At 36.9% G+C, this 27,188-nt stretch overlaps 1 long non-coding RNA gene across 1 annotated transcript; it reads right to left on the reverse strand.

The window, feature by feature from the left end:
* Positions 1–4,865: 4,865 nt before the first annotated feature.
* Positions 4,866–6,645, reverse strand: LOC131690041 (uncharacterized). Its single transcript, XR_009305501.1, has 3 exons — positions 6,458–6,645; positions 5,843–6,388; positions 4,866–5,768 (listed from the first exon to the last, which is right to left on the reverse strand). It is a non-coding gene; the product is annotated as an uncharacterized LOC131690041 (long non-coding RNA).
* Between the last annotated feature and the right edge of the window lie 20,543 nt (positions 6,646–27,188).

Raw genomic sequence — 27,188 nt, forward strand, 5'->3', positions numbered from 1 at the left:
TGATCCCCTTCGCCATACTTCATACACACCACTAAAAATAACCAAATTCACACCAGAACAATTGGAGTCATTGTTGTCATAAAAAAATGTCAAAAATGAACGCTTCATCGTAAAGAAACATAACTGTAATTGTTTACTACAGTATACGTAGCAACCATTCATCCCACATTTGACGTTCCTCAACCATAATAAAGACAGCTTTCAAATAATTGCACGGATATTTGGGGAATTCGTAAAAAATCAGGTGAGAGATGCGTAATATGTAGTAACAAAAATAACAATATCTAATCATAACAATTTAATCAATACTACAATCCATTTATAAAATTGAATGGGGTAATGTACCCGTTTTTGCCCAATTAAGAAGGGTACCACATTATTACTACAATAATTTTATTATTTCAGCTTCTTTGATTTGTTATTAAGGTTCATTATTTTATTTCGATTATAGAGGTTTTAACGTTAAGGTCATTCGCCTCTTATTAAGAGCCAATATAATAACAAAATTGTCTTGAGAATGGTGAAAATCTTCTGTTTGAGCGCAGAAAAATCTCTAATCGAGTACCCCCATTATCGCAATACCATTTGAGTCAATGCGTTGAGCAAAGATGGCAGACGCTGCTCTAACCAAAGGCTTCAGATGGGTAGGATGATAGTAGAAACAGGGCAAAACTAGGCTTATTACCCTACATGCTCTTTTAAACACGTTTTCATAAAGGAATCAAGTGTCCCCAAATTAGGGATCGAGTCTCCACTAATCTAAGAATTTTCCATTTTTTTTGTTGTTTTCCAGAAATGCTCATAGCTCATGTTCAGTATAATATTTCCATGTAATTTTTTTATGATTATTAGTCATCCCTAGAAACAATATAAAACTACAAAAAATACATAGTTTTTTATCATTCCACGGAGTTGGACTGAAAAATAAAAAAGGGGATCAAGTCTCCTCAGTCTCCCCTATTGAAGCAGACGCCAAGTTCATCTTATCTGCTGTTCGAAGCAACAGTTATGCCCGTGTCGAAATGGAAAGATAATGATCAGTCAGGAATAATAATCAGCAATTCCTGACTGATCATTATCTTTCCATTTAGACATTAGCTGGATTCTATAATTCCCGCAATCAAATTTAGTGTGTCCACAAAAAACGCCGATTACTACAAATGTAAGCGCATTGTTCATTCATCGTCGTGTAGGCTTAATTTCAGGTGGCGCATGACAATAATATTCACACAAACAGGTGGTCTGAAAAACCCGATTCCGTAATTCCCGGGTCCGGTTGGATAGTTTCCGCAAGTGTTCGGATGATTTAAAATGCTTATTATTCATTGATCATCGAGTTGGTGTTAATTGGCATGACATTACAATAACATTTAGGTGCAAGTATTTGATATGAGTTGCGCTTTTCGAATATTTTTCCTCTAAAATGTTCTATGGAATTGGTCTCAGGATGTCCCAAAAATTCACGAATGCAGCTAGGAATAGAATCTAGAGAATGCTACAGTACTCTCATGCATTCTATACAAATAACTGTGAAGTTTGATATGGCGCTCGGTATTGTGTGGATGTCCTTTACAGTGCCTCCTGGAACCGTATCTAAAAGCAAAACAAAGCTTTGATAATATCATTCCGTTTTGGAGCTTAACCTTCTTTTTCAACAGACTTTGCAGCCGATTCATAGTGTACAGGACAATAACAAGGCTAGTGCGACGATGCTACTGATCACTACAAATCTTTCCTGGGTGAGTTCCGCAAATACGACGAACGGTTTATGAGACCAGCACCTTACCCTCTGAACCGCCAAAGCAGGGATCATTTCTAGTTTTCTCAAAACTAGTTAATATGTCTCCAAATTCATTTAGAAGGTTGACATTTATGATTTTTATTTATACTCAGGTTATGCTAAGACACATTTCGAGCTAGTAGTTGTATGACTATTGAATATGGCTCATGTGGCCCTCTGACAGACCACACGGGATTTTTTGGAAAGCCAGAATCGGTTATCTGACCTGACCAACAAGTATAGTAAACAATCTTGAATAATTTCCCGATCATTTGCAAGTAGTTTAGTTGAAATCGGTCGAAAATTTAAAAAACTAGAGCCAAATAAACACATAAACTTTAAAGTCATAAGCACTTCGAAGACGCAATTTTTCCCCCAGGCAGCCTAACACTGCCTTTCGGCGGGGTAAGTTCTTTAGTCCATAAGTTTAGTTTCAAGTTATTTCAATTCAATTCTCCCGCAAAGCATTACTGTAAAGTAACTTACCAATAATTTTTATTTTTTTGCAAAATCCAAAATGTGGGATAATTTTCCAATTGAACCGTACTACCACATGCAAGATAGTTTTTTCCTCGTTTCACTCAAATTTCTAACTTTTAACTCAAATATCATTTTATATCATGATTTTAACAACCAGATAACGTATTTGTATGATAAGTGGAAATGTTTTGAAGAGGTTTTAGTGGGGTTGACAACACAAAATCGTGTATTGTAGATCTTTCTTACAGTGATTCTACTGAACCACCAAGAGACGGGGTTAGACAGCAGAGGGTTAATATCAATTTACGGGGATAAAACAATTCTCATTTGAGACTAAGTTTGGTCGAATCGGTCAAGCCATCTCCGAGAAACTAATGTGACCGTTATTCTGAATTTGGATACTTCTGCTGGGGCTTCCGGAACCGATGATGGTCAGAATCGAAATAAAAAGGAATCTAGTAACAAATATAAGGGTCTCATTATTATGACAACTTAGACAGACCCCTTGGACAGGATCAGTCAGCTCTAGTTAATCCTCGATCCAGATCGTTATAAGTCGAGCAATTATCGTGCAAGGCACAATATGGCAGACTAGAGGGAACCAAACGCGACACGAAAGATAAAGCGATTTAGAAAAAAAAAAAAGCCCGAGGGATGGGTGTGTGTGTTACGTATATTGGATAGATATTGTGCCTTGCACAATAAGCGCTCAAATGCGATTATTTGAAAGGTTCCGAAAACCCATAAACCCGGTAACCGAATCAAGAAAATTATTTCATTAATAGGTGCCCTGTAATAGGTTTTCCTACGATGTCAAAACGATCGCGTAGGCAGAACCGACTAGCATGGAACAAATCGTAAACCAACAAAATCTACAACACCGCCTTATTGGTTTCAACCATTATAGTCGTATCAGATTGTCGCATGTCCTCCGGAGCTCCAACCGTGCTGTATCTAATCGTATGGACTGACCTCCTTGGTTGATGGAAGTGATGACCGCCTAACATCTAAATGAATCGTCCTTCTGAACATGCAAATCTGAGAAAACGGCTCCTTTCGGGGTCTGTCTTCACGAGATGGGCGATCGTACTTTTCCTGGTTAACAGGCCGTTGAGCAGACAATAACGAGGTGCCAATGTGCACTTTCTTTGCTTAGTCTGCTCGAAAAAAAGCTCGCCACATGAGTTAGCCATCGATTTCCAGTTGACTGTCCGGTTTAATAATTAGAAGCTATGGATTGGTAATGTGGCTTCTGCGGCATAACCTGCTCAGTCCTATGTTGCACATACGTTTTTCGCTATGCCAATAACCGGTTTACGGCCTTCGGAGGATGAGTGTCGATTTCCGCATCGTGTCACAGCTTTTCAGTTTGTTGAACTCCTGCCTGATGAATCAGCGCGAAGCTACTTTTTCGACTATGGTAAATCTGATGACTGGCTTCTTGGTGCTGCCGTGATGTCAGAGTGTCTGATTTTTCTATCAAGTAACTCTAATTTCTTTAGGTGTACTTATATAGTCTACTATAATGCGTCGGTAAACATTGATTCTCATAACAAACGTTACAACCTCAACCCAAAAAATTGCAAACGATTAGTACCTAACGAATTTGTTGTTGGAGTTTGAGTAGTTTTGGCTTGATAAACTTTTTGCCTCATATTCGCCTGCGACTGTTTGATTTTTCTTACCATTAATGTAACGACTTGTAATTACGCGCTCAGTCTAGCCATTTTCATAAACTTTAATATTTGTTGTAGACTTTCCTTTTGGAAATCTTTAGCAATATCTTTGATTGTACGGCATTGTTACCACTCGAAATGATTTCGGATGTGGTTGTATTTCGCACACCTCAGTAGTGCTCTGTTGTATCCTTCTCGTCGCATAGTCCGCAGTCTTCATATTGATTAATATTCATTTTCGCTAGCCAGAAAATGGAGTAGTCGTGGTCAGCTAATACTCTGTTCAGTATTCTTATTTCTGTGCTATCCAGTTGTATGTCACAGTACCAAGGATTTTTTGGGAATTCATTTACCGTAATGAAAAATTTTAAACCTTTACCCTCTTCCATCGCAATTCGTTTGTTCCATTCGTTCGTTTTTTGTTTCAGTTGGTTTCTTAATCGGTTCCTCATATCGTGTTCTAGAAGTTTGTTACATATCACTGCTGTGCTTGATATACCGCGTTTGGCTAGCTTATTCGCGTTTTCATTGTCTAAGATTTCAAAGTGAGCCGGTATCCATTGCAAGACTGTTCCAGTGTTTAGTAGTTTGTCGCCGATTTGTGCTGTCAATTCGTTTAGTTCGTCTTCTCGATTGTAAGACTTCAGAAAGCAGCATGCTGCTAGTGAGTCAGTTATGGCGTTTTCGATTGACCCCGAAACTGAGTCAGGTTCTAACCCCAACCGCTGTCAGTTCATACATTTTGACAGCAGTTGGGGTTAGAAACTAACTCAGTTCCGCTTCAAGCAAAAACGACATTAGTATCACTGTTGTAACTGTTCCATATTATCGATTTTTTTAACGCATAGCATTTGTCATATTTATTGATTGTTATTCCTTCAACTTGAGTATGGATTTCAATGTTCTGATTTTTTCTTGTAGTCGTGTTCTCATATACCTCGATTAGTTCTTCTGCGTTGTTCCGAAATGTTCTTTCTAGGAGCGTGTACATTTTATCCTCCAAGTGATTTTTTAGATTCAATTGAAAGAGTTGGTTGCTCACTAGGTCCTTTTTAATCAGATGTACTATTCGTTTCTTCGTGGTGTAATCCCTTTTTAGTTCTAGGGGTTCTTCGTTGCTTAGTGCAGCAATTGTATTTATAGCTCTTGTTTTGGAGCAGCCTGTCGCAATTCGTTGGCATTGTCTGTTGCATACTTCGAGCTGTTTTTGGTATGTTTGTGATGTTTGACCGTAAACTGATGACCCGTACAGGAGCAAATTACCGTAAAGGGCCTTGTGGAAAAGCACCATTACTTTGGGTGTTGCCCCTTTTTTATACTGCCAATAATTTTTACCATGTTTTGCCTTTCGCCAATTTTACTTTTTAAAGTTCGAATATGTGCTCCAAAGCCTAAATTTTTGTCAATATAGAGTCCGAGGTACTTAAAGCTTTGTACCATTACGATTAGTTGAATTTCTATTTTCAGTCCCAAATCTACGTCTGCCACGTTAAATATGATCGTTTGGGTTTTTGCATCGTTCAGTTTTAGTTGCAAGTTTGATCACGCCTCCGCGAATCGATCTATAACTGAATGGGCTTTTTCGATAGCTTTATCCTTCGTATTTGCTCGCACAATTGTCAGGAAGTCGTCCGCAAATTGAACTGTGATGGTGTCTTCTTCCATCTCTGCTATATTGTGCGCACTAGTTGTATAGAGATTAAATAGAATCGGGGAATGGATATCTCCCTGCGGCAGTCCTTGGGATGTATAGGCGGTTATATCTCCTTGTTCCGTATGTATTACAAGTTTTCTGTTGTATAAGAAACTATCGATCCATTTAATCACATCTTCTGGAAATTTGTTTTTTTTTAAGAATCGTTATCAATTTCCCTACGTCAACTGTATTAAAATTTCTGATACTGACCTTGTTGCGTCTTTTACCTTCCTTTATATAGTTTGTGGTGTACTCTAGACAGTCGTCTGTCGACTTTTTAGACTGGAATGCAAATGATAGTGTGGGTAGCAACCGGTGCTCTTTTATATGCGATTGTACTATTTTAACACTCCATAGTTGATTGTTTTAGTTAGTGTCGGTATCAGGGCAATCGGTCGGTATGCTTGGATATCCACAGTCACGAATCCTTTCGGGATGCACGCTTTGTACCGTTTGATGCTAAGGTTCTGCCACTTCGTTAATCTATTTGCTTCCTTCCAATTGATCAAATACGCAAGCACTTTAGATTTTTCCGGTTTTCTTTATGTCCAGCACCGCTGTGGAGAAGCCATTTTGTTTTAGCATTAGTCCAACCGCAATTTTGTTGATTCCGTTGTATTTGTGATTTTCTTCGAAAATCTTTTCTACAATTACTTTAAACGGTCCATCATCATTGTGTATGTAGCTGTAGTTCACAAATTCTTTATTCACTCTATTCTTCTGGATTTCCTGCGCCATCTTGTTTTCTGTCGACCTCTACGTAGTATATAATTGGTTTGGGTAATTAAATCTAAAATTGGTTAAAAATATCTACCGGTATATTACCATAGAACGAAAAAGGCTAAACTTTGCTGGAGGAATTGCTGCTTCAAGATATAGATGAGAGGGGAGACTGCATTTGTGTGCAATAGTCTTATTGAAATAGACAAAAGCACGATTGCGAGAAATGATGCCCGATGTTGGGATGAATGCAGAGCAAATAAGGTGAACACGATTCTCTAACTGAGGCTACATGAGTGGTATGATAGTTGAGAGAAAGAGAGAGAGGGAGGGTGAGCGCACAATCGGAAACATTTCTCATATGTGCATACGACGCAATCCTTCTATATATGGTCAACTTAATCAGGCCTTGCAGTGGTATTCTAGGTGGAGTGACGTCATTGACCGAAAAAATTAGAAAATTAGAAATTTTCTGACAATAACGTCATTTCAAGAATGTATTAGAGGATTTGCGTGTAATATACAACTCAAAAATGGAGAGTTCCTTTGGTGACGTGACGTAGAGAGAGAGAGAGAGAGAGAGAGAGAGAGAGAGAGAGAGGGAGAATTTCAATATACCTACGACTTATCGATATACGTCTTTCACTGAGCTTTGGGAATAGCTCATTCGAGTTGTAAAGTACGAATTTGTTACTATGTTTTAATTGCCGCAAGGTTCTACTGTATCGATTTTGTTTGCTATTTTCGGCAAATTTTAGACTAAGAGAAACGAAAGCAATGAAATTGAAAGACGGATAGGTATTCTAGAGCGAATCAGTTATAAACTTAGAACGGAAAACTAGAACTAGGCAGGCTCATATGGGCATGATCGAAAGGAAATGTGAAGAATTCTTTGCCTTCTGCAGAGTAGGAGTTGGGCGTTGTTGTCGGTTCCGACAGCATGAAGTAACAAGTTACTTTACCCTTGTTCGGACATGCCGTAGACTCAGGTGATTCGCATTTCTAATGCCAAAAGACCCTGACTCCTACGGTAGCAGACAAAAGGTTAAGTCGCCGGTGAGCTCTAAGCTTGCATATATGATCCTTCCACGCTTTTCTAAACTTTCTCCTTTCAACACCTTGCTCTCCCTTGAGTACTATGGCTCTAAATATTGAAAAATATACTTCACCTTCCAGTCCCTTGCTAATTAAATGCCGAAAAAACTGTTGACATATTTTCTAGAACTTTACTGAAGACAGGGAGTGAGCTTCTAGCTAAATTGTTTGGGGAAATAAATTTTCTATGTCACTTTTAGGGGATTAATCACTCAATTCATTATATCAAAAGATGCATCTACATCCAGAAACTTCTTCGAAAAAATCCATTCTCCAAAACCAATGGTTCAGAAGTTATTGAATTTTGATCATGAAAACGTCGTTTTGCAACACTGTGCACCGCATGTGTTGCAATAGACCTTTCTCGTCAAAAAATTTTATTTGATAGGATGCTTCCTTTTTTATCCCCAATTCGTTACTGCCTATTGCCCCGATGATTTGGTACCTCTTACTATTGAAAAAATCAAAAATAGTGCAAGCTGCTCATTTAACCCCATATTCTGAATACCTATCTTGCCTTGTTTCCCCATATTTTTACACCATTTGGATGAACTTCCTGTGGGGAATACTAAAAGGATGCCAGATCTGCATATATATTAGTAAATCTGCAGATTTTGCATTTTCACTGCAGATCTTTTGCAGATTACAAATATTTAGCAGAACAATGCCTATGCCAGCCAATTTATACACCAGCCTTCAACATTTTTGATCATTTAAATTATATACACACTACATTTCTACGTCGCATTTATTGAAGATTTTTATAGCATTCGGCAGACTTTTATATTTTTACTGCAGGCTATTGTTTAAATAGACCTGGCATCACTGATGCTGAAATGATTCATTCATATACCTGTCAATAATATAGAGCATTGTATGAAAATGTATAACCTCACTTTTCTGACGGTTCGGTGTGCTTGTTTACCTAAGACTTGTTTACACGGACTTTTAAAATTTACATTACTTGAATACTTTCGATGCTCTTTGAAAGAATATCAACTCAAGAGGGATTGGGATTGGAACAATGGTAACCTGGTTCATACATTGACCAATCGGCGCTGGATGTAAAACCCGGTGGCATATGCTGAATCGTAAGATCAAGCATTGGGCTATTAAACGATTGCTTTCTGGATGATGGATAAGGATTTGTACACATTTGTTTGTTTGCTCGTGGGTTAATTCCTAACAAGATGATCCGATTGATTATTCATTTTTAGGTGGTGAAGTTTACCTGAACTTTATAGGTAACGAATTCGGTCGATGATAAGTTGTTGAAATGATTTTGATCGTTCAATGCCCATATCGAAGAACGTTTCCATTGGCCAGAATGCCTACCAGCGTATGATAGCTGCAAACATGAGGACAACAAGGTTATCGCTTTCGAATGGAACAATTATTTATTATTCGTGTTCAAGTTCCATTACAGCAAAAGTTTCGTCGATTATCGCATTGTCGTTGATTTAGCCGGCAAATGCAAAATAGCGCTCGGCACTGACAATAAGGAGTAAGAAGGATTTGATTGGAGTGATAATAATAATGCAGAGCATTATACATTCTGGTAGAATATCAGAGAGGAGAAATTATATGTAAATTTATATTATATCCCGAGTAGCCATCATTTTGGCACCGCAATAAAGCTATTTGCTGTATTGTTCAAATTGGCACCAAATAACTAGACAGCGAATGATAAATTTCATAGTCAATTTATTTACTTTTTCGGAAGGATAAGTAATTAGTATGTCGTGAATATATGTGTCGCCGGTGCCGTGTGTTATGGTATTACCGAACGGAACCGTTGGTCAGAAGACCGTCCTTGTCGTACTGGTCATAGATGCGAGGTTTTTTCTCATCTGATAGCACTTGACATGCTTCGGAGATCTCTCTTAATGCTCTCTACTTAGCGCAGGATACGCGAAACCGTTGCTAGCCTTTGAAAAAAAAATCCTAGCTGCTGCTACTCTATCAGTCTCTCTCTCTCTCTCTCTCTCTCTCTCTCTCTCTCTCTCTCTCTCTCTCTCTCTCTCTCTCTCTCTCTCTCTCTCTCTCTCTCTCTCTCGACTGAGGACTACAATTTCGGTCGACTAAATTGTGCTATGAAAATTGTACTTCCTGGAATTTCACCTAACGAGATCAATTAATTGTGAGGAATTTCGCTGCGTTCCAATATTGCTTGCCTCTGTAGGTGATGATGTGTGTGGATTCCCTTCGGCAGCCAGCTCTTATGTTTTGGGTAATTTTGCTATCTTATTCTGCTGAATAAATCATCTTCCTAAAGCCTCTACGTTATACTACGGTCACTTTAAAAACGCTCTGCTATTTAATCTTGTAGCTCTCGGCAAGTCAGTAGGTTTGTTCCAGTACACGGAAGTCACTCCGGAATAAAGAGGAGCAAAAATATTTGCTCCTTTTTACTCCGGTTTGCTACCAGAAGAAGAAAAAAGAGAAGAAGAGAGTACAGGAACGATTTGCTCCGGTTCCAGTTTCTCCTGGTACTGGAACAGACCTAGTCCTGGCACTCTTCTCGACTATTCCTGGCACTATACCGCTGGCGTCACACTTATGACGGTGATCAAGCTTGGCGAGAGTGGCAGTGGTTACGTCGGAATTGTTCACTCGACAAGCAGTAAGTGCAAGGACTCTGCTACTTATGCCTGAGCCCCTCATTGAAACCTTCGTCCTACCGGAGTGTTAGCTTTGTCCGATACCGGAGCGTATTGCTGAACCGAAGCAGTCTGCTACTGGCGCTGCTTCCTTCGAATCGGAATCGCTGAATATTCCCGTTAGTCGAATGTGTCCAACGTGGCCGAAGGCAAACCGATTGCAGCAACACCACCAGCCGTAGCTGACCTTTTAGCCTTTAATCCAAAAGAAGTTTTGGTCGAATTCATTATAGTTCTATGTAAAATTTAATACTGTTTTATTTAGTTTGATTGCGCATATTGTTTACATGAGACACTCCCCTTAATTCGTTGAGTAAGTATTTCACTGCCTTTATAATCCTTTTGGAATCAGTTACAATAATCCATTATAATCATTTTATGATAAGTGTATTGCTAGTTAGGACTTTTATATCAGCCGGGCCCTTTTATAATTTGTTATAAAATCATTATCTAAATTCTTCATAATCCATTGTTACGTTATGTTTATGCACATGGCCAGATAGATAGTTTTTAACTAGGACGTGACGTGTGGATACGAAAAAACCTAATGTCAATTGCAGCCAGGGGGAGCTGTCAAATGCAGCCAAAGGGAACCGTCAAATGCAGTCAGGGGGAACTGTCAAATGCAGCCAGTCCATTTAAAATATGTGAGGAAGAAAGAGTGGCTATGCAAAACAAGAGATCAAATGAACAGAAAAAAAACATATCCAGGTTTTGTCCCAGGATTTTAATAGAGAACATGAAAATTCGATTTGTTTGCATTTGGCAGTGGGCCTTTTTCAAATGTTTGGCTAGAAATTCCTTACTTCTACAATGAGTCATGTACATGAAAAGTAAAAATGTTAAATTTAACGGAACAATGTATGATGCCGACATCAAATAAAAAATTACAGCTGAGCGACCTTGTTTGGAAAGTGTTAACATTTGGCAGCGAACCAAACCAAGTTTCTCATACTATGATCGAATCAACAAAAATTCCAAGACCATGTAAACAATCTCTCTGAACTGTCAAAAAAGTGAGGTTAAACATTATCATGCAATGTTCTCCACCGAGAGGTTCACTTTAGTTTGTTTACATAACCAATGAACTTTGTACCGCGACTCACCACTTCATTTGCCGCGTTGCCAGGAACTCAAGCAAAAATTTACAAAACAGTGTTGCCTAAACACACATTTTGAGTCCCACCATTCTTGCAAAGGTGGAAAAAATACTCAACATTCTTGCATTTTTCAAATTTAAAAAAATCATTAAAAAATCACGATAGCTCCAAATAGTCTCATTTCAACGGCAATATTCTTAAAAATGTGTAGTCTTTTGAATAAAAATAAGAAAAAAGGGGGTTAGGTCAGACGAGAAAGGTTTATTGAAACTTTGTGTGCCTATTATATTAGTTACTGCGCAACATCGACCCACCACAACTGTGCTTTGGTTGAAAAATTTCATTTAAGCGACCATTGTAACTAGAAAATATAAAGGAGCAGATGTACTGCTACCTCTAATTCGAATGATATCAAGAGATTTGTGTGTAGAAAAACTGAGCAATTATTTTAATTGTGCTCCAGGTGGTCAAACTAAGAACATTGTCTATCCTCGAGCAAAAATATTTGTTATTTTAGATGGGTGTAGCGAAGCGCACCGGGTTACAGCTAGTTGCTTCCTAAAAATAAACCGTTATGTGGCTTTTAAAGGAAATTTAACAAAGAAACAAAATCTCGAAAACTATGAAACGATCTGACGCTTGAGAAAAAAGCTATTAAGCTGAAACCGATTGAAGCTCTAACTATTGATAAAATATTCATTTTTTCTAGCACCACTGCTGATGGTTGTCCAATTATTTGAGTTTTTGTTTTGATCTTCTCCAAATGTGTCAAAATCAATTATCTGTACTGTTTGGCCACCTCACAAGAGTTTTGAGGGATAAATTGAGGCTTCTTTTGAACATAACTAGAGAAAGTTAAATTTTTTACATATAATTTGATCGTCAGCAGCAGTGATGCTGAGCAAAGTGAAATTTTCATCGATCTTCAGGGCATCGATCGGTTTTTTCTTAATAACTTTTTCCACAAGCATCAGATCGTTTCGCAGTCTTCTAGATTTTGTTTCCTTATCAAATACCCTATTAAAATTAGACATCTATTTATTTTTAGGAGGTAACGGGCAACTCTTGGACGAATTATTTTGCAAAAGATGATTTCCCCATATGAAATCTCGTGTAAACTTTAAACAGGGGGCGTAAAAATATAGTTTCACTGATTGAGCTTAAAATTTGCAGAGTGGTTCTGGGTGTGCGACCCAAAAAGTTACTCGGAGCAAAATTTTATTTTTTTCATGCAACCGTGTCCCACTCTAATAGATATTCTTTCTCCAGCGATATTACACTAACATGTAGTTTTCCTTACAAGACATTCCATGTGAAGATTTCTTCATAAATTGGAATAAAACTGCAAAACGACCGATTCTTCGTCTTTAAAATAAATAGCAGAATGAGCGTTTACCCAATGAAATCCTTGAACTGCATCTTGCACCACGATAGAATAATTCTCCGAGAAATCACAGGTAATGATGCCTATAGCATTCAAATTGATTTTGACGCGATTTAAGTAGTTTTCTTGTTGCTCGGCTATAAAGTTATGAGGCAATATATAGAAAAAAAATCTAAAAAAATATCAAATTCCTTTGTGTCCATTTCAACTAAGCCGAAGACCACATATTAAGAAGACTGATATCTCTTTCCTTCCCCCATACAAACAAAAAGTGATAGAGATGATAGCGCATCTATAGGGCTCTTGCTACACACACACAGTCCAAGCATCTGTTGGGCACACATTGCATGTTTACGTTCCATGCAGCAAGTTAAAAGTTCGAGTAAAATGATATTCTTCTCAACAATAAATCCACCCAGTTCCATAATAATAATCTGTGATTATATGGCAATAAACACAAAGGATTATTTGAAGATTTTTACATATAAACTCGCGTTTCGAACGTGTGTAGTTGATGGTTGCAAAAAGGACAATCGTGATGAGGAAGTATAGTTTCGCTTTTCGCTTGCGGATAATTGTCCAGAACTGCTCGGTTCAATCGTAGGGAAATGTACAATACTAAATGCACTGAAGTAGACTGACTTGGTATCAAACCAAATTTTCCAAACCCAAGCATGTAAACGTAAGAAACATTTGGTTTGCTCCTGTGGAATCTACTGACACTCACTTCAGATATCATATTTGTTCACCTATAAAAATAAAACTTATATTTTTTACAAATTACATTTTTCAATAACATAAAATTTCACCCTACTATTTATGATAAAAAAGCCAAATTCAACATGTTTAAAACTTGTATCAGGGGGTGGGAGTACAGGTAAAGGGTTTCAGTATGAAAAAAACACTTTTTCTGCGATTTTTTTTTAGAAATTAAACTGAAGCGAATCGAACAAAACTTTGAAAAATTATCTCGAAGACTCAACGTAGGGGTTAGGTATTTTTTACATAGAATGTATATGCAAGGATTGAAATAAATCGGTTCAGTAGTCTTTGAATAGCAGTTAACACTGCAAGTCGTGTTTTTTCAAAGACGTTCTACAAAAAACTTCACCTCCGACTCGCTTGTTGATCTTTTTGCCTAGGAAAATTACAGCATGTTAATGAAATGAAATATTATAATGTACAAGTTTTGATTAATTCGCTTCACTCAAATATCTAAAAAAATTGCAAAAAGTGATTTCTTTATACTGAAACCCTTACCAATCCCCCCTCCCCCCTTGAGTCGTACAGGCCTTAAAACCTTTCAAGTCTAGAAGTTTTTTTGTATGCATAAACTCTCGATGTACAAGATATTTCACAAATTTGAACCATTTTTTTCTGCAAAAATCTTTTGGAATGCTCGTTGTTTCCATGGGTATGAAGCATAGCTTTGGCAATGCTTTACTTATTTTGTCCGCGTATCCGGTTCAAACGATAGAAAACATTATGTTACGCAATGAATGTTTAATTGTGATTCCTATAATACATTACATTTTCTCATATTTGCTCTTAATATTGTGAATTAATTATTTAAAATAAATCAATCTATCCGCTCCATATACATTATATGCAACTGTCATTTTTGCCTGCCCAACGGCTCACCAATACATATGCGCTATGCAAGCGCCCTATTGGAGGAAGGTAGGATGCTTAATGTAAAAGTGTATATGTGTGTGGACAGAGTCGCCAGTCTTCTTGATATGCAGTCTTCGGTTCTATTCAAATTATTTCACACACACTAATTGGCGGTTTGTTTTCCTCCAGCTGTCATATATAAAGCTGTCAGCCAATTTAAACATTTGAAAATAGCCCCCTGTCAAGGACGACGTCTCTGTACAGCCAGCATCACTGCCATGAAAATCAAAACATTAACTTTGAATCGAATGATTAAAAGCTGTAATCAGTCACTAAATCTCGAGTACTTTTTCAAATGGACGTAAGTAACAATGAGAGATTCTCTTTGAGGTCTTTCTCTTCTGTTCATTACTCGGCCATTTCAACATTTACTACTCTACTCTTTGCATAATATTGTAGTAAAAACCGTCGGCTTTCGATATGTACTGGAAAATTAGTACAGAGTGTTGTAACACATTAAAATGTAAACAGAAGTATTTGTTGAACTAAACCAAATACATGCTTTCAAAAAACGCCCGTTTCAGTTTGAAACAGTCATTCGCCACGTTTTTGATTTAACTAAACGTTTTGTTGATTCAAACAGGCCTGATTGTTCTGCGTGTTCTAGGATAGGATTCGCCAGCTGGCTTCTTCTTATAGTTTACTAATCCCTGTTGAAAACGACATACCCCCACTCGACCAATGTTGCCAAAATATTGGTTTTGTTTCGGTCGTATGTTCTGATTAAAATATTCTATATTATGTACCTGGGAGGGAGAAACAGACACTACGCACGAAGTGTAAATAATAGCACTTGTCAAGAAGCAAGAAAACTTTCGACAGCCAAAATCAATCAAGGTGGGCGACGCATAAATGAGCAAATTTCTTTTTGCGTGTCATTGATGCAAGCGTGTTACCGGCACATGACTTCAATCGTGTGATGGAAAGGATCTTGGGACAGTATAAAATCAGTGAAAGTTTTTTTTCCCGGGTGCTTTACATTGATTTGAAGATAAAGTCAGACGACAGTTTGCTTCCAGTACTCAAGTGAAATGGGACAAATTTCGGAACGATGTGTCTAATCTTATACTTTTAAAATAGGATTTTTGTGCCGTTCTTCTCCTTCATTCTACCACGGCTTCCTAAAAAATTGCTTAAACTGAATATTAAAAACCGATACAACATTAAATTCAATCTGAAAAATAGAATTTAATTTTATAAAAATTTAACTAACAGAATCCTTGAATAAGGAAACTCACCGGTAGAGACATGTTTATCTGATTTGTGAAATGTTGACCAATGCATAGGTATTTGATAGGTAGATATATATATATATAGGTACGGCTGCAGCCTTGGAACGTAAATATCCATATAATCACTCAAAAAAAAGTAAACGTTATGCCTATTGATTTTACACATAGATTTTTGCAATTAACGGAGGCATATAGACACTATTTGCTGGCACATAAACCTAATGTGTGTATTCACAAGAAATATTAATCTTACATTCACATTTCATAACTATTAGGCACATAAAACCCCATTCTATAATAATATGCACATATAACTTATGTGTGTGCATACATAGTTTATACAGTTGACACATAGAAGGTATGTGTGCGCGTGATAACAATAGCATTTCTTCTTCATATGAATCTTAAGCGGTTTGAAGCAAATAGAATTAACGTTTGGATTTCTTTCAGTGATGAAATAAACGAAAAAACGTTTGATATAACATGTTTTCGTTTTTATATTTCCCCTTTATTTACTACTGAAAAATATTGCCATCCTAAATAAAGTACAGAAAACTGTTTCCACCTTTCTTTTTACATCATCAAACAATTTTAACCGTCGAACTGTCAAATTTAGCCAAGGTTATTTTGCAAATAACTTTCGAAGTGTAAGATTTTAACTAATAGATAGAAATGGAATTTTTTCATGATTCTGATCATCAGATTAAGCTGCATGAGCACCCGAACGTTAAAAATATTATGTCGATGTCAAACTTCACGTCGAAGTAACTTGCCAATTTTTTTCGAAACTTTGTTTATATTTATTAGCATGCATCTAAGCCGTTGATGATTTTCATTTTCGCTGTATACTCTCAAAAGAAACTTTAAACTGGAGAATTGGAAGCTGAAAGAAAAAATAGGAGACGCTATCAACGGCTTAGCTCTCGACGTAAATATTCGCTAAATGAGAAGAGCAAACTCATTCGCAGTATTAGGTTGAAGCTCAAAAGAAAAACTGCAATGAATAAAAGCGACAAACATCTTTTGGCATTAGTCAAAGTAAATCCTGTACTGCTTGAGTCTCTGAAAAATTCGGAAAGAAACAAATATGGTAGACGATACAGGGAAAGCAGACGATTCGCGTCAAGGCAAAAACTCGTATCAAGCGCAGGTTATCGCAAATTACGAGCGAGTGAGGTGATTTGTCTTCCTCACCCCAAAACAGTTAATAACTGGCAGCGCGACGTGCTGTTGAAACCTGGTTTCAATAAAGAAGTGATAAGAAGGATGGAACTATCAGGTAAAACTATGCCGAGGCAGGATAAAGTAATCGCGTTGTTGCTTGACGGAATGTCCATCAAACCGAAGTTGGATTATCATGCTGCAAGTGATGTATTTCATGGACTTCCAGATGATGGCGAGTACAAGGAGTGCGAGGAAAATTCTCCTTTTATGCTAGCTACTGAAGCCATTACATTAATGGTTAGAAGCATCTATGGAAATTACAAACAAGAGAGTTTTCCGTATAATCGGTGCCTGTAACTATTGCTACCTTATTTTAAATTGTTTTACCTATATTATTTTGCATTATATAGAGAACGAATATTTTCTCTTGGCGCAGGTGCCCTATTCGCAATGATACTATTACTCATTAATGTGCAATGCTTTTTTCCGAAGGAAGAGTAACTGATAAAATAGTGTTGCTCGCTTCTTATCTAGCAGGTTTTAATAGGCAAATGAATCATTAAATGGGGTAGTTCTTCGTTAGACCATATTAGGATGGTAATAGATTATTTATTTACTTAATTTACTTTTATTTTTCAAAAAATCGAAAAATTGCTTTGTCTGAAAGTACAACTCCTTGAGAATATTTTCCCAAATTTTTATCCGAGAAATAGATCGGAAGTTACAGCGCTTCCAAGCGCGATTCGTCTACCAAGAGCAGCGGTAACTTGAAATTTTAAACTCGATTATCTCGATTGCCGAAAAGCTACTCAACCGATTTTCTTCATTTTTTCCAATTGATCATAATTAATTTTTCTCGCACCTTAACGATTCCTTTTTTATGCATGAATTTTTGTTTTGCAGATGAGATTTTTTTAATACATTTTTATAGCTTAAAACAGCGATTATTGAAGAAAAACGTTCCTGAACGCGGGAAATTTTTTTATTTATTCAACCAATCGTTAAGGTACGAGGAATACTCATATACAAATTGAATTTTGTGATTTTTGGAATTTTAGTTGATCTATTGGTCTTCAATCGTGATCACCACAACCTCTTAATTAAAAAAGGGTTTCAGGGAAAAAGGAATAACTCCGCCAATTATTAATATATTTTTATGAACATATGCTTGTTTATTTCACTGAAAAATGTACTATAAAAATACTATAAGTTCGATGTGATGAAATGCCTTTGCGTAAATTCAACTTTCTTGACATTTTTACACAAAAAGCCTTCCGGAAGTCGCCTGCTCTAAAAATCTAGCGTAATCGTCTTAGCGCACCAGCGGCTGCTCGTTCAGTGGGCGATTTGCGCAGCTTCCGGAGGGTTTTTATCGTTACAGTGAAACCTGGAAAATCCAACCAGAATATTCACTTGAGTGTTTAGTTACTTAATCAATTGAGTGCATATATATTGGTTTTATTATCTTTGCTAAGCTTCTAAGAAACGCCACTATTCGACGCAATTTTAAATCGTTCTGCTTGTAGGTAATTGGCGTTTTCTTTGCCTACAACACGCTCGGGAGTTCGAAGCAAAAAGATATTATTACTCAAGCCGTACAAATATTGCGATTGTCTGGTTACTATCCGGAAGTTCTGATCATGGATCAACATACAACAAACGTTAAAACGGCCGAGCAGTTGGGAATATCAACTGATCAGCAATTCTTCTTAGTTGATTCAATTCCAGTTGTGTTGTTTTACGATAACCCACACTTGCTGAAATCAATGAGAAATAATTTATTCACAAAGAACATCCTTCTAAATGATAAGATAATATCATTCAAGTATATACGAGACCTATATTACAAGGACATCGAGAACGTTCCACGCGTTGCACCAGGTTTAACAAAAAAAGCAATAACTCTAAATACATTCGCCAAGATGCATGTAAGCACAGCTACCCGAACGATGAGCAGAACGACTGCGAAGGCATTAAGATTTTATGCTAGCCTAGACCAACTACCTCAGGAATCTATACACACAGCAGAGTTTCTAGAATTAATGGACTCATTGTTTGATGTTTTCAATTCACGTTTTAGATATGATGCTGTAAAGGCAAGTATATTTTATCTGTTAATATAAATATATTCAATGAATTTTTACTTGTTTACTATAGCCACTGCGTGCTGCTATCGGAAATAATACTAAGCATTGGGCATTTCTGGAGACTACTATCGATATTTTAGAACGAATAGTCTTTGTTCCAAGCACATCGTTTGATCCTGCGACAGTAAGTCACAGCATAAATGAAAACATTTAACCGAAAAAACAACAATTTTTGCTAAAAAAAAACAAATATTTCCATTTTAACACTTTCAGGCCGCTACAGAAGCTGATGAGTTACTGTATTCAATCCAAAGAAAACCCCCATGTCTTAAAGGATATCTACATAATATCAAAGCATTGCGCGTTTTATGGGAAACTCTTCATACTGACCACTCATTTTCATCTTTGAGTGTGAATAAAGTATGTCAAGATGCGTTAGAGAACGAATTTGCCAGAGTACGACGATCATGCGGCTGCAATGATACACCAACTGCACTTCAATTCTGCGCAGCAATAAAGTACAGTTGCGTGGAACGAATGCTAGATGCGGGTATCTCGAATTGTTTACCCCAAAACGTACCCAATCTGGTAAGCGATGATGTAGATGATGATCCAGACATGGAAATAGACCCACTGGAGATTACCACTAAGCACAATTTCGACCCATTAATTATAAAATGTACCAATACTCCTGATCTAAGTGAAATGAATGCCCTAGTGTACGTCATAGGATTTGCTTTGTCCAAAATAGAAGAAAAATGCAGAAAACAACTGATAATACCACAGGAAGATTGGGAAGTAATGGATAATAACTACACATTCTGCAAACTGAAACGATACACGAACGCGGAGAGATTTGTGTACCCTAATAGCATTGCATTGGATATTGGTACAAATTTACTGTTTGCAATGAAAGAAAAGTTTCACGCATTTTTCCGCGAATCCCGCCAAGGCGTTAAAACACGACTAAAGGACTATGTGGAATACGACAATTACAAAACAAAAATGTGCATGACTTGCTACAATAAATTTGTAAATTGCTTACTTAACACACTAATAAAAGGACAGGTAACAAAAATGCAAATAAAAAGCGACAAAAAACGGCGAGCTTCTGGAAGTAGTATTAGACGCAGTAAGGCAAGGAGATTAAATATTTTGTGCGATAAGCCAATTCAAAATCAGAACAAGATCGAAAATGTAATAGAACTGCCGACAAGCTCGAGACGTAAGGCAAGCAAAGATACAGGAATAGAACAATGCTCTAAAATAATGGAGCAACTGGCTGATCTACTTCCGGAACGAGAGGCAGTGCATGTCGTTAAAAAGTAATGTTTTGTGTGCAACAATCACAATATGCTAATTTGAACCTTGATACCATTCTAGGGACTTAAAACATATCTCAGTAATCGATATTTTAAAAAAATATCCAGATCATCACCAGGAACTGAAGGACGTGTACAATCGGTACAGAAATTTCAGTGAACGACAACGCGCCAAACTGGAAAAAACACACTTGTTCTGTGGTCAGATGTTATAGTGATCATGACGGATGAACAAATGTATGAAATGGCGCGTTTTCTCGAGCGCAATTTATGTTCTGACGAAGAACTGGGCATGGTAATAAAAAAGTATTACTTAATCCATAGTGAAGTAAGCTATTGATAATGTATCTTACAGTACACGGAGTTCATAGACTCGGTGCTCTTAGGGGAATGGGCCTTGAGAATATTCACCCAAGAACACGAGTTCCCAGATAGAGTTCAAGCATTAAACTATATAAAACGTCGAGAGCAGTTTGAAATCGAAAATTTTTGCAACACTCCATCTATAGCTTGATTTTATTTTGTATGATTGTAACACGGTGGGTATGGTGTAGTTTTATAGACACCTAAACAATGCTTCAGAAATCTAGCTAATTTTTAACTATATTCTCTGCTTTCTCCAGTTGTATCCAATTTGGAATGCAAGATTCTTGAAGCGCTGACACGGAAACTACCAACTTTGAGGATTGTAGAGGTTTTATGGATTCGAAAAATAGATTTAAAATAGAAATTTAAGCAAGGAACAAGACAATTTCAATGTGAATTGCATGCAATTAACAAAATTGCAAATGAAAATACGGTGAGTACTCTGAAAAGCATGTAACACTGCTCTAATGATGATCTCATACCAGACAGGCTTCCTAACAGCTGCAGAAAATTAATTTTACTTACTGCTTAAAAATTCAGAAAGTGACGGTTGACGAAACCGATCGTTGTGAATGCTAATGCAAATTCGTTTATTAGCAATATTGAAAATTTTCTTGTAAACTACCGGTAAGTGAGATTGACCATATGCGAACTAATTTTACAAACATTTTTATCTTATTTACCCAGAAGCAATTCGATTTGTCGGCTATGGCAGCCAGTGCGAGAGGTTTGTTCAAGGCAGATGTACAATCCCCTACTAAATACGGGAATCAAACCACCGGGACATACAGACGAACCGATTTATTATACTGCATTTGTTACAATATGACACCTGGTAGGTTGTGTCAGTAAAAAAGTGTTACATGCATTGTTTTATGGTTGTTCTTTTTCATTGTGTTAAGGCTAGTTTACAGTTCGGAAAACGTGTCACGGGATTTGGGTCCCTGTGTATTTTAAATGGAGCTCGGGATTTCAAATCCCGTGACGGGAAATGAGTCTACACAAAAATGACAGTTTTCCTGAAGTGTAAACCCAACCGCGGGAAACATCACGGGATTTTAAAACTCTCCACACAGAAATCCGGCCGGGAACAATTCAACACAAATTGTTTCCGACGGGGAAAATAGTATTTTTAGAAGGTTTGCGATTTACTGCAAGTTGGATACTGTTTGTATTTTTAAGAAGCAGCAGAGTTTTTGGTTTGACAGTTTGGAGAGATCTCGGCGGGAAATTTTCCCTGATCAAATCCCGACGCAAATCCCGTGCGAAATCCCGTGATCCATTTCCCAAACTGTAAACTAGCCTTAAAGGCTAGTTTACAGTTTGGGAAATGGATCACGGGATTTCGCACGGGATTTGCGTCGGGATTTGATCAGGGAAAATTTCCCGCCGAGATCTCTCCAAACTGTCAAACCAAAAACTCTGCTGCTTCTTAAAAATACAAACAGTATCCAACTTGCAGTAAATCGCAAACCTTCTAAAAATACTATTTTCCCCGTCGGAAACAATTTGTGTTGAATTGTTCCCGGCCGGATTTCTGTGTGGAGAGTTTTAAAATCCCGTGATGTTTCCCGCGGTTGGGTTTACACTTCAGGAAAACTGTCATTTTTGTGTAGACTCATTTCCCGTCACGGGATTTGAAATCCCGAGCTCCATTTAAAATACACAGGGACCCAAATCCCGTGACACGTTTTCCGAACTGTAAACTAGCCTTTAAGGCGATATATGTCCAGGGATGCCACATGTTTTTGTGAAATGTCTGTAGAAGAATAATTGAAATGTCTGTAAAAGTCTGTAGATGGTTGTTTAAACTTTATTTACACTGCGTTATTACTTTAAAAGTAGCTTGAAATTTGTAAACTATTGTGAAGGAATCACTCGTATTCGGATAAAATTATTCAAGTGCAATTTTGTTAAACACTATTACTCTTTTAAAAGTCTGTAGATTTCTGATTACATCTGTAGGAGACCATCAAAAGTCTGTAAAATACAGACATGTCTGTAAATCTGGCATCGCTGTATATGTCACAGTGAATCAAACGGAACACTGAATCGGAATCAACAGATTAAGCTACATCCATCGTCGTAAGAGACAAAACTATAGGCTAAACGAGTCTCGTGCAAGGTCAACGATATAGTAAACGGGCATTCTGATTGCTGCTCGACGAAACTGCAAGTCACACATACCGCATTCCACGAAATGAATCGGTACAGGATATCATTTCGACGATATTATTAAAGAAATAGTTAATTATCAATTAAAACCAAACATTCTATTCATCGAGTATATGCGAATAACCATTGCTTAAAATTGCTTACCAGTATTTCAAAAATATTGTTGCATTTTGCTAGAATTGAAATGATGATGACAAGACTGTAATCCATGCTTTCGGAATAAATTTTTGCAATGAGTTTTTTCATTAAAAAACCCCGGAGCAGTGGATTGCGCTGGTGTTGCATTTTCTAGCAGAAGAACAGGCCACAAGGTGTGTTTCATTCCCACTTCTGCTAGAAAGTGCAAAACCAGTGCAATCTACAGCCCCGGTGTTTTAAATTGAAAAACGACACAAAATGCGAGCCTAAATATACCACAGTGTCTTTTCGATATCTTGAATGAGTATGTTGTTCGGTGTTTTCTTCTCTTTGAATCGATCAACAATTTTGAACTTATTCTGCACACATGATACCATATGATAGGAGCATAGGCGCAATGGAAGAGAAGCAGTTGACACTCGAACTGTTGTGGACGCACTATGGGCACCCGAGGAAACTAAAGAGTAGCGACTCAATGCCGAGGCATCTTGGAAATCTGCAATAAATTTGGCCATATCTCCGAACACCCGGATTGTACACAAGCAAAACATTCTGGAAAACATTCAAATTGAATGTAAAGCTACGTGAAAATACTATCGAGTATGTGCGAAGATTTGATCCCGTCCGTAGGAAACAGTTCAGGCTAATTACTCCAGAGAATTTGTGTTATTTCGTTGTCCAGATAACATTGGCTATATATACAGTAAAAATAAAAGATAACATACATGGATATGGACTACTGGTTAAGCTGCATGGTTTACTAATATATTTATCAAATAAACGTGCTAACAAAAAAATTTCAATAATTTACAGCCGAAAAAGAATTATTCCTCATAATATTTATCCTTTTCAAAGCTTGTAAAGTTTTATGGTTTGTACAGCAGAATCATTTGTGTTCGCCAAACAAAAGCCGAATCTGGATACTAAGAGTCAGTAATATTGTTAAATTTAAACTGTAGTCGAAAGAACCGAGCCATGAGCTGCATATCACCAGGTTTTTCTGCTTGTCAATTATTTACATGTACTGTCTTGCATAAGGTTTTTCCATAATTTATCAACTGCTACAGTGCGTTCTTAAAATATTATAAAATCGTTGGAGCCGTTTGAGCGTAACATCCGGATACAAGCGCATCTCAGGTGTCTCTAAGATCCGTCCAGAAGATGTACAACGTAGTTAATGCATCAGCATAGTACCCGTGCCTTTGCTGCAAATACAGTACCAAAAATTTTATTCGTCAACTGGCCAAAGCGGTTTATGTACTTACGGCATCTGCTTTAGATTTATTTCGTTCAAAACACTACTGAACTTTCACGTATACGTTTCGCGATCGTCATTCTAAACTGGATGGGCTTGATTTAATATATACAGTACATTAATTGCTTTGTTTTGTTGCTGGACGATACCGCATCCGCGGCAAAGCATCATTATTGCCTGACCGGATATTCATAGAGGCAGTTCGGCAGATCGTAGCTCGATCGAATGCTGTTCCTTACTAGAAGTACATATCCGCTCATTTCAGAAATTAATTTTAGCTTACTTTACACATTTGCAGAAAACGAAAATTTGTAGAAGTAAAAACAGTCAAAAAACATTAATTTATAACGTTACAGCAGATAAAATGATTGAAATTCCGTCCAATATCAAATATTAATAATGTTCTTCAGCACCGGACGAAAACAATTTCAAATGTCAAAAATACAACAACAATTCAATCAGTGCAGCCAATTTCAGCACTATTTCATCAAAGTACACTGTCACTCTGACAGTGTACCTTTATTGGTGTACCTGGGTTATAAAATGTGTCCTTGAAAAATCATCAGAGCATTCCGTATTAACATATTTGTATTTGCTATAGATATGAAAATAGCTTTTATGACATGTTTTAAATAGAAAGATGATATAAATTATTTTAAACCAAAAAGTATTTTTGAATTACCAAAAAACGTGCACGTCACAGCATATTATTTGATTCCATATTCCCATTTCTTGGAGTAGAGAACATTTACAGCGTCGTCACATTTCCATAACTGGTTTTATAACAAGCATAAAATATATTTTTAACGTAGTTCATTGAGCTTAAAATGTAAATATTATTTGAAATTTTCATATAAAATTAGCGTTTATTTTACATTATTGCAAGATCGCAATATTGTCTTAAAACGATGCTCGAAACTTTTGAACGCATCTAAATTCTTATTCATCATTGAATACATAGAAATACAATTTATTTGATTGTGGCAGCACGGATTACCGAAAAATTTATCTGGCTAATTTCAAAATGGCATTAAAATCACAAAAAAACTTTAATAATATTTACTGCTACACCCAATCTAGACAAAAAATCAAAGAAATTCATCGTTCGGAAACATTTTCAAGCAAGCATATGATAACAATACTCTCATTTCCTCGATGAACACTTTTTTGTGGCTCGGAGTGACAGTTTCGTTCTGGCTGGCTATGACATTCACATTTATTGAGTCTGTTTCTCCCTCCCAGTTATGTACCAACTTCATGCTTCTGGAAAAATCAAAGATTTAGTATTTATATCCGCCTTTAAACGATCATAACGTTTTTTTTCATCTGAATACAGCAAAACAAAATAATATATATTCGTTGTTGTACATTACGAAAAATATCTTCATGCCTCTTCATTTTTCTAAGTTGCTTTCTGAGTCAAGCAACCTCTGTCACAAGAATAATCTTCTCTGTTCGGATTTATTTTAAATATTCTAAAACTACTTTTCTGCAATGTTTAATTTTTGTTTTGGAGCAATGTATAGGTTTGTTCCAGTACTACATGTGATCGTTTCGGAGAAAACAGCAGTAGAAAATACACGCTCCTATTTACACCGATGATCGATTCAGTTGAAAACTGTAAAATTCAACTGTATCTATAATACCAAAGGAAGAACAAGAAGCGACTTCCGGGATAACGTTGATTTCGAAAAGAGGCTGGCTGGCGGATTTCCGCTTTTTTCCGCACACAAAACAGAATCCACGATAACCGCGCTACCGGATCTCTCGGGAACTTCACTTCTGGATAATATGTTTGATTTCGTCTGCCAAATAATAGGTTTGTTCCAGTACACGGAAGTCACTCCGGAGTAAACAGGAGCAAAAAATCTTTGCTCCTTTTTACTCCGGTTTGCTACCTGAAGAAGAGAAAAGAGAAGAAGAGAGTACAGGAAGGATTTTCTCCGGAGTACTTCCAGTTTCTCCTGGTACTGGAGCAGACCTAATGCCTGTACTTTATAATTACAGACGGATGTTATAGAAAGAAAGCGGTATCTCGAGAAAACAAAAAAAATCAACACAGTTAACAATCGTTTGATATTACAATATGACAACACTTCCAAGCAGCCCTTTAGTACTTTTAGTTTCCAAGCCGAAGGTTTGCCTATGTCACTTTCGTCCAATCACGAGCTGGTTCAGAATTGGTTCAAAAACTGGGGACAGAGCTGGCGGATCCTATCCTAGGTTTCAACTAGAATAACTTTTGAGACTGGCTCGTATAAATCGTTGCAGGCGGTAAGGTCGAGCTTCGCTAAAGCGTACAGTAAATTATAGAAAATGTATTGTTGCATTTCGTATCAAAGATTTTACTTTTCTGATTGATATTATGCTTATTGCTGTATGTAATCATTGAACGCTCGTTTTCTAAAACGACATTATCTGTTATTTTCGCGGGGCGTCCGGAGAATCATTCAGTTTCAACGGAATGTTCTCTGATTACCTGGTCCGACGGAAATGCTTTTATTATTTTTGCTCATTGAAGAGTAACTCGTGAGGAACCTTTACTAAGCAGCACATGATTTCAGAGCCCTCTTTCTAAGTAGTGGAACGTGATCATGGGTGATGGATTTTTCCATTTGTCATAAATATTACTTGTAGTAATTAAACTGAAGAAGTAAACTTTTTTCCAGAATTCCAATCCAATGCAGTGAAAACTAATGTGAGTACTGAAGGTCACAAGAGCACTTAGCACATATTAGGTAATCCAATGGAAGATTTTGTCGTGATAATTCAATTTTGTAAGAAGCATATTTGTAATTTTTCGAACAAAAAAATAAAAATTCGATAAAATGACAGCTGCATCGGAAATAATCAAAAACAGCATATGGATTAAGGACCCAATTAACGTATACAATCGCGCCGTCGTCGGTCTTAAGAGCATTTGAGCATTTCATTAACAGTCCAACTATTTTTAAATTCATTTTAGAAAAATGCTTTAACTTGGCTTCTGAGTAACTGATTAATAATTGTTTCTCAGTACGCAGATCTGGAAGTGTGTAGCAGCGATGCCACTGGTACAAATTTATCTAGAAAGGTACAGATTTTTCGAGTATTTTTGGTACAGATTCTGTACGATACGGATAACATATTTTTGTAAAAAAGTACAGTTTGGTACAGATTTTTTTTAACATGACCTGTAAAATAA

This window comes from Topomyia yanbarensis, chromosome 3, assembly GCF_030247195.1.
Source record: "Topomyia yanbarensis strain Yona2022 chromosome 3, ASM3024719v1, whole genome shotgun sequence".
NCBI classification, from domain to species: domain Eukaryota; kingdom Metazoa; phylum Arthropoda; class Insecta; order Diptera; family Culicidae; genus Topomyia; species Topomyia yanbarensis.